The sequence below is a fragment of the Dendrobates tinctorius genome, unplaced genomic scaffold (genome assembly GCF_039654945.1).
Source record: "Dendrobates tinctorius isolate UK_male_01 unplaced genomic scaffold, ASM3965494v1 ptg000010l, whole genome shotgun sequence".
NCBI classification, from domain to species: Eukaryota; Metazoa; Chordata; class Amphibia; order Anura; family Dendrobatidae; genus Dendrobates; species Dendrobates tinctorius.
This window is the reverse complement of record NW_027361678.1, coordinates 8,933,441-8,947,347: the sequence shown is the minus strand read 5'-3', so window position 1 is coordinate 8,947,347 and position 13,907 is coordinate 8,933,441. Positions and strand designations below refer to the sequence as shown.

General features: G+C 44.2%; 1 protein-coding gene and 1 long non-coding RNA gene across 3 annotated transcripts in view; one reads left to right on the top strand and one right to left on the bottom strand.

Annotated features, from left to right (window-relative positions):
- MGA (MAX dimerization protein MGA) overlaps positions 1–12,255 on the bottom strand; it is a 242,418-nt gene extending 230,163 nt beyond the window's left edge. Inside the window, exon 1 of one of the 2 annotated variants that reach the window (XM_073586415.1) lies at positions 12,141–12,255. The gene's annotated coding sequence lies outside the window, so the exon portion shown is untranslated. Of the gene's footprint in view, positions 1–12,051 lie in introns of both variants that reach the window. The other variant, XM_073586424.1, reaches the window with a different exon arrangement.
- Positions 11,990–13,907, top strand: part of LOC141098575 (uncharacterized) — a 105,487-nt gene continuing 103,569 nt past the window's right edge. The window contains exon 1 of the long non-coding RNA XR_012234289.1: positions 11,990–12,132. This is a non-coding gene — a long non-coding RNA (uncharacterized lncRNA). The remainder of the gene's footprint in view (positions 12,133–13,907) is intronic.

The window sequence follows — 13,907 nt, the reverse complement described above, 5'->3', positions numbered from 1 at the left end:
TGTAGGCTTATGGTATAATCGCGAGCCAATGGCATTGTTTTCTACAAAAATCTCTAAATCTAAAAAGTTAACTTCTTTTGAACTCGTGGTCATAGAAAATTTTAAAAAGTAGGAATTTTTATTTAGTGAATTAAAAAATTGTTCCAATAGCAAGGGACCACCAGACCATATAAAAACAATATCATCTATGAATCGATGCCATAGCACGAGGTTCGCTAGTAATCTGCCGTCGGGATAGATGGTTTCCTGTTCCCATCTTCCAACGTACAGATTTGCGTAACTAGGTGCGAACCTCGTGCCCATAGCTGTACCCCACTGCTGGGAGTAGTAGTCCATCCCATATCGAAAAAAATTATGAGTTAAAATAAAATTTATACACTCAAGGAGATATTCAATTTGGTCAAGCGGCAGTGAACCATCCTTCCTCAGGAAATGTTCCACTGCTTCGCATCCCTTTTTATGCTGAATGACTGTATACAAGGAAGTTATGTCCAGTGTGCCCAAGATATAGTGGTCACACCATTGTATCTTCTTTAAAATACCTAAAATATGGGTGCTATCCTTAAGATACGCCGGGAGATCCGGTATCAATCTTTGTAAATGACAATCAACAAATTTGGATAGATTTGATGTTAAACCCCCAATGGCAGAAATAATCGGTCTCCCGGGTGGTTGGCTCATATTTTTGTGCACCTTAGGTAAATAATAAAAGTACGGCACTCTAGGATGAGGTGTATTAATAAAATCAATTTCTTTTTTGTTTAAAATACCCTTTTCAAAGCCCTTGTTTAACAATTCCCGCATCTCTACCAGATACTCATTAGAAGGATCATGGGTTAGTAATTTATAAGTTTGTCTGTCGTCCAAAATCCGGAGTGCTTCTTTCTCATAATCCGACGTGTTTAGTATTACTATACCGCCCCCTTTATCTGCTGGTCTGATAGTGATCTCCCTATTCTCCTGAAGTTGCTTAATGGCTGTTCTTTCATTATGTGATAGATTGTGTTTAAATTTATTACATCGCCTGTCCGAAATTTTTCTGATTTCGAGTATAACATTATTTTGAAAAGCTTCAAATGCCTCTGAATACTCCTGTATAGGATTAAAGTTAGATTTTTTCTTTAGACCAGTGTGTATATATAGATCAGGAGTATTCATGGGGTCATCAATATTGCTACTAATTTTCTTTTTCATGTAGTGTTTCTTCAGGGCTAGTTTCCTCATGAACAATTTTACACCCACAAAAGCCTGAAATTTATCAAATTTAACACTGGGGGCGTACTTCAGACCTTTATTCAATAAACGGGATTCATTTTCTTGTAGGGGATATTGACTTAGATTAAATATTTTTTGTTCAGGGGCTGATATTTGATCTATCTTTGATGGGGATTGTTGTATGTTCTTTTTTTTGGTAGATTCCCCGCCCCTACACCCCCTTTTTCGTTTCTTTTTTGGCCTAACTGAAAAAAAGGAAGGTGACTCTGCTTTGTTTTTAATTGTGATTTTTTTTGTTGTTGTTCCCTCGGACCAACCTTGTCCTTTCTACTGTCTACTGGAGGATTGTCTTTATATTTGTCACTCCCGGCGTATCTTAAGGATAGCACCCATATTTTAGGTATTTTAAAGAAGATACATTGGTGTGACCACTATATCTTGGGCACACTGGACATAACTTCCTTGTATACAGTCATTCAGCATAAAAAGGGATGCGAAGCAGTGGAACATTTCCTGAGGAAGGATGGTTCACTGCCGCTTGACCAAATTGAATATCTCCTTGAGTGTATAAATTTTATTTTAACTCATAATTTTTTTCGATATGGGATGGACTACTACTCCCAGCAGTGGGGTACAGCTATGGGCACGAGGTTCGCACCTAGTTACGCAAATCTGTACGTTGGAAGATGGGAACAGGAAACCATCTATCCCGACGGCAGATTACTAGCGAACCTCGTGCTATGGCATCGATTCATAGATGATATTGTTTTTATATGGTCTGGTGGTCCCTTGCTATTGGAACAATTTTTTAATTCACTAAATAAAAATTCCTACTTTTTAAAATTTTCTATGACCACGAGTTCAAAAGAAGTTAACTTTTTAGATTTAGAGATTTTTGTAGAAAACAATGCCATTGGCTCGCGATTATACCATAAGCCTACAGATTCTAATAATTTTATTTCACTTGACAGTTGCCATTTACCTAGCTGGCTATTGAATGTTCCAAAAAGTCAATTAATTAGAGCCTATCGCAACTGTTCGAAAAGGGAGGATTTTGATAGAGAGGCAGAGGCAATGATGAAGAAGTTCTCCAACAAGGGTTATGATCCAACATCTTTAGTGAAAACAAAAAAACTAGTGGAAAAAATTCCAAGGGATCAATTATTGGAACAACGTATGAGAAAAAATGCCAATGCTTTTATGGAAGACACCCCCATAATTTTACAATATAACTCTAATAGTACCATTTTTAAAAAAATTGTCAGGAGACATTGGAATATCCTGAGAAATGATAAGGTTATAGGGGAATCTTTACCAACATACCCTAGGTTTATTTTTAGGAAGGCGCAAAATTTGGGAAATCTTATAGCCCCCTCTATTTCTAAACCTCTAAGTAGTATCACTTTAAATCCGGAGAAATTACCAGGGGGTTTTTTTCCGTGTGGAAAGTGTGGCCCCTGTAAAAAACTGACCTCTAAAAAACAGGGAGGGATTACTAATAAATTTGCGGAGGTAAAAATTAAAGATTTCATAACCTGTGATACCACAGGGGTTATATATGGTATTACATGCCCCTGTGGGAAACTGTACATAGGACGCACAAAACGCCCATTGCATGTCCGGTTAGCAGAACATTTGCGCAATATTGGAAACAGATTTATGGGTCACCCTCTCTCACACCATTTTGCTAATCAGCATGGAGGCTCTATTAAAAATGTTAAAGTTACGGGTATTAAAGTGGTTAAAAAAAGCTGGCGGAAGGGGAACTTTATTCAACAAATGTCAAGAGAAGAAAGTAGACTGATTTTTGAAATGAATACACTTGTTCCTAATGGACTAAACAGCGAGATTGAATTGTTTGCCTTTAATCAATGAACATGGAGTTTGGAGACTGCGGGTATATATGAACTTAATTGAGCACTATAGACCATCTCTGAAGAAGGAATCCGGTGATTCCGAAACGCGTAAGACAGCTTTTTGGTCGTTTTTGTGCTCACTAGCCAGTCACGTGGTGTTCCACGTGACCGTGACGTCACGCAAGGTCCTGCACCTTTTGCTACCTTGCCGGCTTTTGGACTGTACTCGTGCCGTTTTACTCGCCGGGTGTCGGCGGCGGTCACGCGACTAGAAGGACGCTTGCTACCGGCCGGAGTAGCGTCCAATACCTGCATTCACCAACTGAACTCTAACGTTCTCAAGCTCATTTTCGTCAGCATCACTACTGTTTGCAGCGTCATCTGTGCACCGGGACCCTGCTTGAGGAAGGATCCTTCGACCAGTTCCTTACTCATCTGAACGAAGGTATCGGTACATATATTTTGTGAACCAGCTCCATTGTAGATATTTCTTTGCAACCTTTGAATGGTATCCTGCTAGCGCAAATTACTCACTTTTTAATTTGACTTTTACTGTTGGACAAATTGGGTGGTTGTTGTCCTTATTTGCAGCTGCAGGCGGTATCATATAGGAACCTGCGCCTTTGTGCTTATGTTTTTATGTTTTCAGAATATATATTGGTGTACTACCCGGTTTTCATTCTTTTTGGTACAGATACGATATGGATAGACAGATATGGATAAATGGATAGATAGAGCAGATTTCTAATCTGCTTTTGCTATTGAAAACATTATCTATGAGCTCAAAAACCTTTCAGGTGATGCGGTTTTTTAAAAAGATGATCAGCTTTTGCAGCTGAAAAACGTATCCTCAAAAAACACAGGAAAAACGCTGTGTGTGAATGTAGCCTTAGATCAGGAATAGAACAGCCATTTATAGGACATTTCATAACTTTCCCAAACTCCTATGAAAAAATATTCAGCACATCCTGCATTGAATTACTGTACCCAATTTATTATATATTTTAGGAGTCGGAGTCGGTTCATTTTATACCGACTCCAACTCCGACTCCGACTCCACCAAAATGAGCACCGACTCCGACTCCACAGCCCTGTATGTAATGGTAAACTGGAAAACGCAGTGCACATGCTGCGGATTTTTCAGCGCGGTTTTTCTGCGGTTTACAATCTGCAGCATGTCAATTCTTTTGTGCAGAACCGCTGCGGTTTCTCACCTCATCCATTATGAGGTGTAAAACCGCAGGCAAATCCGCAGATAAACCGCAGGACTTTAGTCCTGCGGATTTAACTACAAAATCTGCAGAGCCAAAAAACTCCGTGTGCACATAGCCTCTGACTGATTAATTTCCCTGACTGACTCCCCAGCATGGCCTCACTACTGAGCATGTGCATAAAGTGCAGCACAGATTCATCTCATCTACGACTCCACAGCACCGGTCACTACTGAGCATGTACATAAAGTGCAGCACAGATTCATCTCAACTACATCTCCACAGCACTGGTCACTACTGAGCATGTACATAAAATGCAGCACAGATTCATCTCATCTACGACCCCACAGCACCGGTCACTACTGAGCATGTACATAAAGTGCAGCACAGATTCATCTCATCTATATCTCCACAGCACTGATCACTACTGAGCATGTACATAAAGTGCAGCACAGATTCATCTCATCTACGACTCCACAGCATCGGTCACTACTGAGCATGTATATAAAGTGCAGCACAGATTTATCTCATCTACAACTCCACAGCACCGGTCACTACTGAGCATGTATATAAAGTGCAGCACAGATTTATCTCATCTACGACTCCACAGCACTGGTCACTACCGAGCATGTACATAAAGTGCAGCACAGATTTATCTCATCTACGACTCCACAGCACCGGTCACTACTGAGCATGTACATAAAGTGCAGCACAGATTCATCTCTGCTACGACTCCACAGCACTGGTCACTACTGAGCATTGTGAGGTAGAGCTGTAATTCAAGTAGGGGATACTCGCTTAGCCGCCACAACACCAGATCCGTAACGGGTTTTTCATAAAACAATTATAGTCCATGCGGTTTATTCAGCATCATAAACCCACAGTAGTAACATACAGTTCATCGAATCAGCATAGCGTCCATGACAAAGTTCAGCTCTGTAATCCCTGTGGTCCCACAGGTTATGCATACGCAGGCTCTTCAGCCTTAGATATCTCACCCACGTCAGGGTTTCCTCCTAGTTCCTTCATCATGCTGCAGACCTCCATTCCCTCCAGGGAATCATCAGGCACGTGCAGCCATTCAACCCAGCATTCACGTGCTGTCAGGAAAGGAGACACATCTCCCAGCAGGACCTTCCACAACGGACCAACCGGGTCCCAGCATTCACCCACGTGACCTACGCTGGCCACCGTATATGGTCCGTAGCCAGGCCCACCGGGTCACATGGCTATGACCTCATCACAGGTCCTTGAACCATTCTCACACTCTTTACCATATCGTTCTTAACCACACCCCTGGGTGGATTTGTAGGTAACTAGTTCCGCCCAACTCACCAGCTACCTGGAGACTTCTCCCAAACACGTTGAAACAGCACCTCAGCATTATCACTGCTGATCAACACACACATAAGTCTCCATCTCAAGGCCACCCACCTTGAGATACACAACGGTCATCCAGTATTCTGTCATTCATCCTCTCTCTTAGGCCATCCACACAGTGCCCCCTAGCGGACACAGTGGTCACTACACCACAGCATGTACATAAAGTGCAGCACAGATTCATTTCATCTACAACTATACAGCACTGGTCACTACTTAGCATGTGCATAAAGTGTAGCACAGAATCATCTCATCTACGACTACACAGCACTGATCACTACTGAGCATGTATATAAAGTGTAACTTTCCCAAATTATTATGAAAACATTTGCAACACATCCTACAGTGTACTAATGTACAAAATTAATTACACATATAGTATATATTTTAGGAGTTGGTTCATTTTATACCGACTTCAACTCCCCCACAGTAGACACTGACTCCACAGCCCTGCCAACTATTTCTTCATCTGGGAGGCTATGACCTTAATAGAGTGGCGTGGAAGGCGAGTATCTTTTTCTTTTTTTAAACTGTAGAATGCAGCATTTAAAGGGAATCTGTCACCCATATTTAGTGATATCATGTAAAGATATCACTAAATTGTGCGTCCCATAAGGAGTCTAGTAGGGCTTTTGACTCCCCCCGACACCGCACCTTTGAGGCATAAATACCTTTTTTAGCTTGTTGGTGATGCATGCAAATCGCCACGGTCCGGTCCGATGGGCGTGGCTTCTCCCCCCACCTCCTCTTCTTGCTTCATGTAATCTTCATCTGTGAATACCACAGACGCCGTTGGTTTCCGCGCTTGCGCAATGTAAAGGCCCCCGGCGCCTGCGCAGTATGCTTTGCCCAACTGTGGGTGAAGCAAAAAAATCGCCACTGCGCAAGCGCCGGTATTTTCCAGTGCGGTCTATGCCCCGGAATTCTTCACATGCAGGACATCTGTGGTAGTCACAGACGAAGATTACGTGAAGCAAGCCGAGGAGGTGGGGGAGGAGAAGACCACTAAGCCACACCCATCGGACCGTGGCAATTTGCATGCATCCTCAACAAGTTAAAAAAGGTATTTATGCCTCAAAGGTGCGGGGTCAGGGGGAGTCAAAAGCCCGAAAAGAATCCTTATGGGATGCACAATTTAGTGATATCTTTACATGATATCACTAAATATGGGTAACAGATTCCCTTTAAGAAGGGGTTGTTCAAACAGCCTGGGATCACCCATTAGTAAAGTAGAAGTAAAGAAATTATCTGCAAACCTATTCAGGTTTTTAGAGAATCTGTCACCAGGTTTTTGCTTCCCCGGGTCGTATCGCTGGTCGGATCGCTGGTGCATTGCTAAATGTAAAAGGGCCTTTAGTGTGACAGGCCCTTAACACCAGTCAATTAGTCCTCTAGTGATAAATCTGCTGATAAAACAGTGGTTTTATCAAAACTGCAGCAAGCTGCCCAATAAGTGACACATCCCTGGAATCAGATAAGGCTTCTGATCCTACATTATGCTGCTTTCAGATTAATAGGCAATAACCTGCTGACAGATTCCCTTTAAGGCCTCTTTCACACATCAGGTTTTCGCCGTCAGGCGCGATCCGGCGCTTTTGACAGAAACCGGATCCGGCGAAATGCAATGCCGGATCCGGTTTCCCCCCCATTGACTTGCATTTGCGCCGGATCGCGCCGGATGGCCATGCGTTTCATCCGGTTTTCGCCGGATCCGGCAATGTGTCGCGATCCGGCGTCTAGAAAAAACGTCTACTGTAACGTTTTTTGTCTCCGGCGAAAAAGCCGGACACGCCGGATCCGGCGCGTCCGGCTTTTTCACACAATGAAAGCCTATGAGCGCCGCAATGCGCCGGATCCGGCGAAAGCCGGATCCGGTTTTTTTGGTCTGAGCATGCTCAGTAGCTCTGCCCACAAGACATATATAAAAGCAAGACAGTGGGACCCACAGCCACACCCAACATGCCACCCAAGCCAAGAACCAGGAGAAGGCAGCAGACATCTGCAGCACCATCAGCACCACCACCACCCCAAATGGAGCAGCAAATGGAACATGCTGAGGAGGGGAGTCCAGAAGCAGATGAGAGACGGTAATTATCAAATCCCCCATTCCTCCAAACTAGGGCCATGGAATGTCAAGATATTCATTGGCCCTTTGTTTCTCTTTATTCAACAGCCGCCAAAGAGATGCAGCAGCAGCAGCAGAAATGGCATCACTGGCAGCAGCAACAGCAATACCCACAGCCATGGAGTCTGGCCATCAACAGGACAGCACATCTTCTTCTGGGAGCCCTCCCTCGCATCGTCAGCGTTTGACGGTAAGTTTTTATTTCCAAAATCCATCATCTCTGTAATATATGTCTATTCATTGACTTTTATTTCAAAACAGGAATCACAAGATGAAGAGGAGCTCCCAGAAGAAGAAGGAAGGGGTGGACAGACACCTGGAGTGGGCTCACAATTGGTAAGTTTTTTGCATCAAACGCAGAAACACAACATCACACAACACATAGAAAACAATGTTCTGCAGACCACACACAGCAAACAAATGCCTACATCCAAAGACATAACATTTTTTGTTTTCTTCTCTAGTATTCCCAATCTGGTGCTCGGCCAAGAGGTCCTCGCAGTGCCTCCCAGGGTCGTCGGCGACAGCAACGCGGCGGTCACCAGCGTGTAAGTATAAATATTTTTGCTTTGTTTTTTTGTACTTTTTATTTCATTTCTTTTGTGGAGGCTAATTATGTTATTTTTGTCTTTTTCTTTAACAGCCTTCACAGCGTGCTCCCGACTCTGACGGTGAGGATGGAGGGATTGATGTGGACCGCCTCATCGATCTCGTCAGAGAAAGGGAGCCGCTCTGGAATATGGCTGACCGCCGCCACGCTGACCTGATAGTTACCCGACGACTCTGGGAGGAAATCTGTTCTCTCCTTGTGGGCCGCTGGGAGGACCTCGAAGCTCGGGCCCAGATTAAAGAGCGTAAGTATATACAGTACCGGTTGCTTGATGTAAACCAGTGTTTCCCGAACTCCAGTCCTCGTGGTCCCCACGGATCATGTGTTCAGGATTTCTATTTACTATGGAAATCCTGAAAACATGACCCCTGGGGACCATGAGGACTGGAGTTTGTGAAACACTGATGTTGTATACTAACCACTCCTTTCTCGTTTCAGGGAACAGAATTGTGATTCGGTGGCGGTCTGTGAGGGATCGTTTCAAGAAGGAGTTCAATAAAGAGATGCGGGCCCCGAGTGGATCTGGAGGACGCAGGAGCAAGTACAAGTACGCACAAGCCCTGTCGTTCCTCCGGGAAACAATGCTCACCAGAAGGTAAATATTACACACCACATGTGAAAAGAATGTTAGATGTAACTTTTTTTTTTCAGCCAGGGCCATACCATGTCAGTATTTTAATTGTTTTTTTTTCTCTTTATTACACAGCACGGTGAGCAGCACTCGGGAGCCTGCACGATTGGACTCTTCTGAGGCGATCCCTGAGGAGACCGGCACCGAGGGACACTTCGACCGCCCCGGTACATCTGCACCTTCCCAGCCTTCCCACACATTTGACCCATCTGTCCCATCCACCAGCACAGGAGCATCGTGGCCGCCTACATTACATGAAGCTGCTGGTGAGGAGATCGCTTTCCCTTTACCCCACCCTTCTGCCCCTGCCACCTCTAGTACACCTGCGGGTACTGGGCGGCAGCGGCAGAGGGGTCAGGAAAAGAGTTATGCGCAAGAGTTCTTGCATCTGAATGCATCTTTCCAGAACTGTCTCAAAGTCTTGTCAGAGCAAATCTCCGCAGGCTTTCAGCAGATCAACTCCAGCATTCTGGAGGTGAAGACACTTCTGCAAACCATGCATTCAGAAGCAAGATCTTCGCCAAACCACACCTTTTTCAGGTCTGTTGTGGAGCGCATGGAAACGCTATCTCCTACCCAGCAGATGCATGTAATGCATTCGTGCCACGGTGCTCTACAGCAGGTTACCTCCCAACCTCCACCTCCCACCACTGTAGTTCCTCCACCTGCACCCCCTCCAGCCACTTTCCATCCTCCCCCTCCTATTACATCTGCACCCCCTCCAGCCACTTTCCATCCTCCCCCTCCTATTACATACCAGCAACCTCACCAGTACCAGCAACCTCCCCAGTACCAGACATCTCCCCACTTCCAGCAACCTGCCCCGTACCAAACTCCTTCCCCGTACCAAACTCCTTCCCCATACAACTTTCCATCAACATCATCTGCTCCTACAGTCCCTGACCAACCCTCCACTCCACCGCCCACCACCTCTTCTGCCTCCCACATGTCCACCCATTCTGTAGCTTTTTCCACACCATCACCTCTAACTGTTCCTTCCCCACCACGATCCCAGTCCTCTCTCCACACACCCAGTGTCGAAGTGTCCCGCAGCCCCTCCAGCAGTATTTCCACCCCACAGTACACAGATTTGTAATGTGTGTTTTTTGTAATAAAAATGCCCATTGGGTTTAAAACCTTTATTAAAAAAGTTTTTTGCACTTTAAAAACATTTTACAAAAAAAAAAAAATTTAAATAAAAGTTAAATTATCGTTTCACAATGGTTGTCTGTCATTTCTTTCTGCGGCGAACTATGTTTTAAAAAAAGGTTAAATACAGGGTATATCAAAGGTAAAAAGGTATTCAAAACCAGGTATATAACTGTGGGTAAATTTTAGCTTTTTGCCACAGTTGTGTTCCTGGTTGTGTTTGAAGCAAAGTATTTCACCTAAAAAGTTGTGTTTATTGTTGGTGATTTCCTAACAATGTACACAACTTTTGTTAAAAGGTGAAATACTTTGCATAAAACACAACCAGGTACACACCTGTGGCCTAAAGGTAAAAATAGTAAGACCATGACAAGATAGCCAACTTTGGTTGGCAAAGGTATATACTGTTGGTCCAGAAGGTACACAAGTTTGGTTAGGGCACAAATCTTTCACACTCTGTCATCCTGCCAGTGTACTCTGCCTTGAGGTGACATAAAGTATAGTGGAAAATTGTCCCTGAAACCGTCACAGAACTTCTAGTGGTAATATTTCCAATGACAACATCCATCTTCGCCAGTAACTTGCTCTTCTCTCCAACCTGCACTTTCTTCTCTACAACCTGTCAAAGAAGGGCTGTAGGAACATGCTATATCTAGTTTTCCAGTAGCCAATCCAGTTCGGAAGGCCACAAGGGTAAATTTTAAAAACCGGATCCGGCGTAATCCGTCGAAAAACGGATAGAAAAACGGATGAACCGGATGAGACGGATCCGGTTTTGTCTGTCAAGAACAAGACGGATCCGGCAGGAAACCGGATCCGGCACTTCAGGTTTTACAAAACATTTGCCGGATCCGGCATTCCGGCACGACGCCGGATCGCGCCTGACGCCGAAAACCTGATGTGTGAAAGTAGCCTAAGGTAGATTTTTCAGGGGACCTGTCAGTATGACTTGTACCTAAGTTATGGCTTGCCGTTCCAACCTGTATGTGATGGGGGGAGGGTGATATGGAAATCAACCAAAGTCGGTGGGTATGTCGGCAGTGAGGTAAACACTGAGGTAGTCCATGACCATTATTGCCACTAATTCCCCAGGACTCCTAGGCCGCCATTTAAGTGTTTGCTTTGGCCTTACATCCCTCAGATATGTTGGCGACTATTCACACTGCAGTAGCTGAGGCACATGACAGTCTATGACGTTTTCTCATTTATAATGTAATCAAGGCATGCTTAGCACGGTAGTACCACAGCACCATGTTTATTGTTTAGGTACCTAAAAATTTTTTACTAATGTTTACTAAAAATGTCTGCACAGGGGAATGATCCCTTTAAGTGCTTCCTGCACCTATAGCTGGCATATTAGGGATGATTCTTTCCATTCTGGCACTCAGTAAGTTAACCATAGATGACATTTTCTCTATAGTCTCTCAGTGCTGACGTCACTTCAGCCGCATGCAGCACCTTGGAGGCCACGCCCATCATTCACAGCTTAGTCTCGGGAGAGCCTCATCTCTGCCGTCACGTGACAAGCCTGAGTAAACGGCGCATGCGCGTCACCTTCTCCGACACCCAGCCCACGTCAGTGACCCGCCCTCCCAACTCTCACGCTAAATCCGTCGCCATTTCTTTACAATCGCATTTCACACTTCAATTAAAAGTATAAAAAAAAGAACAGCTCATGAGCAGCGCGGCACCATCTCGTTAAGGATATAAAAAATTCTCTGCTTGCAGGGCGCCAAAAAAAAAACACCAAAGCGCGACCGTGATTGGCTACAGAGAGACACGTGGTCAGCTCCACCCTAAGCCAAACTGCTCTACTCAATAGCGGTATTCTCGCAGACGTTTTACGCTTTTTACGTAACCAGCTGATCACTTACACAGTATGCAGCGCCCTGCGGAACGAACCAAAGAGACTGAGCCGCGCTGACTTGTCGGAATATTGGATGCAGTGCAGACTGGTGCGTACCTTTGCCAGCGTGCTGTTTTCCCGCGCACTTCTCTTCGAGTAGTGATAAGCGCTACACCCTCCACGTCTCCCATATGCCGTTCAACAGCAGAGTATGGCTAAGATAGCGCTTAGGTGGACGCCAGACGAAAGCTGATTGGTCGAGAAGAGGTCACGTGGTGTATGAGTCTGCCTTTCCCTCCCTTACAAGACGCAGCACGGAATGGAGTCTGTGGAGACTCTGCTCGAGGTCATATCGGCTTTGTGGTTCGTGCTGTTTTTCTGGAAAGCGCTTTCCTCACAGCACATGGCCGGCACAATACACATTTTAGGTGGCATTGAATCCTGACATAAAGGGGTCTCCTTCACAGTCCATCTACGAAGATTAATTAAAGTGGAAGGGAGGTGTTTAACCAGTGTGAGACTGACATTTTAGGCCTGTTTCACACTTCTGTTTTTGACCATCAGTCAAAATCCGCCGGTTTTTGAAAAAAAACGGATCCGCCATTTTTTTGGCGCATCTGTTTTTTTCCCATTGATTTGCATTACCGGCGGATCTTGATGGATGGCCATCCGTTGGATCCGTTTTTTTGCGGATCCGCCAAATTTTTTTGCATACGCCGACATGCCTGGACGGACCTTGCAACGTATTTTTTGCTGCAGGATCCGCATTTTACATTGCGCATGCCCAGAGAAAGGAAGTCAGCCGGGAATTTAACCCTGAAATCCTGGTGGACGAAAAAAAATCTTTCTCTGTAATTTTTTCTCGTCCTTTCATCCAAATAAGTTTTATTTTTTTTATTTATTTTTTTATAGTCATATTGCTGATATTTTGGGGAAATCTGAAGGAGAAAACTAAAAGGAATGGTGTCTGGTTTTTTTTTAAACCGCACATGGCGTCTAAAATACATTTTAAATTGTGTTCTACCCTCTTGTAATTTTCTTTGGTAAGTGGCAGGACTAGACACAGCGAATTAGACTGCTGGTGGCTTTTTCTTTTACTTATTTCTTTTCAGACTTTTTTCACTTATGTCACATATTGTGGATCCCACTCCCATGCATATTTTAATGCATTTTTTTTTGTTATTGCCTGTTTACCTCTGTAACTGAGCCTGGCAGATAAGCCCCAGTTACAGGGTAGGCATAGCTTCCTGAGTCTATCACTGAGCAACTGCTCGATCCTGGGCATCGTGCAATCACTTGATCGCTAGGACAGGAGGAAAAAGTTGTTCCTATACTGTGTACTCAGCGATCAGGAAAGGCAGAGATGGTAATAGACAATCTCTGCCTTCTCTTTGGCGAGTCTGGCTTTCTCAGATCTCCATGCAGCTGCTGACTTTGCAATGATCTAAAAAAAATGGAACCTAAAATACACACTGGGACCCCTCTGGTTCTATTTGCATAACTAATATGTATTCCATTTCTCAGTTTGTAAATTAAACCAGAAACAGAATATGTGAACAGAGCCTAACGCATTCATTGCGATGCATGTGATAAATACCTCTCAGAATTGACATTACCACTCCTTGTGTCTGAATGAAGAAAAAACTTTTTAAGGAGTAACTAAACTTTCTATCTGATGTTTTACATTTGACAAGCAGATGAAGAGTCGGCAGATCAGTGGTAGGTAGGACCTGGTCCTAAGCCACACTGGTCGTGCAATAGACTCCCAAAGAAGGGTGCAGCTCAGCAGACAGGAGCGCATAGCCCAGAGTATGTTGTCAATAGAAAATATAGGTGAAGCTTGTTCTTCACCTATGCTAGCTAGAATCTATATTCTGGGTTGTG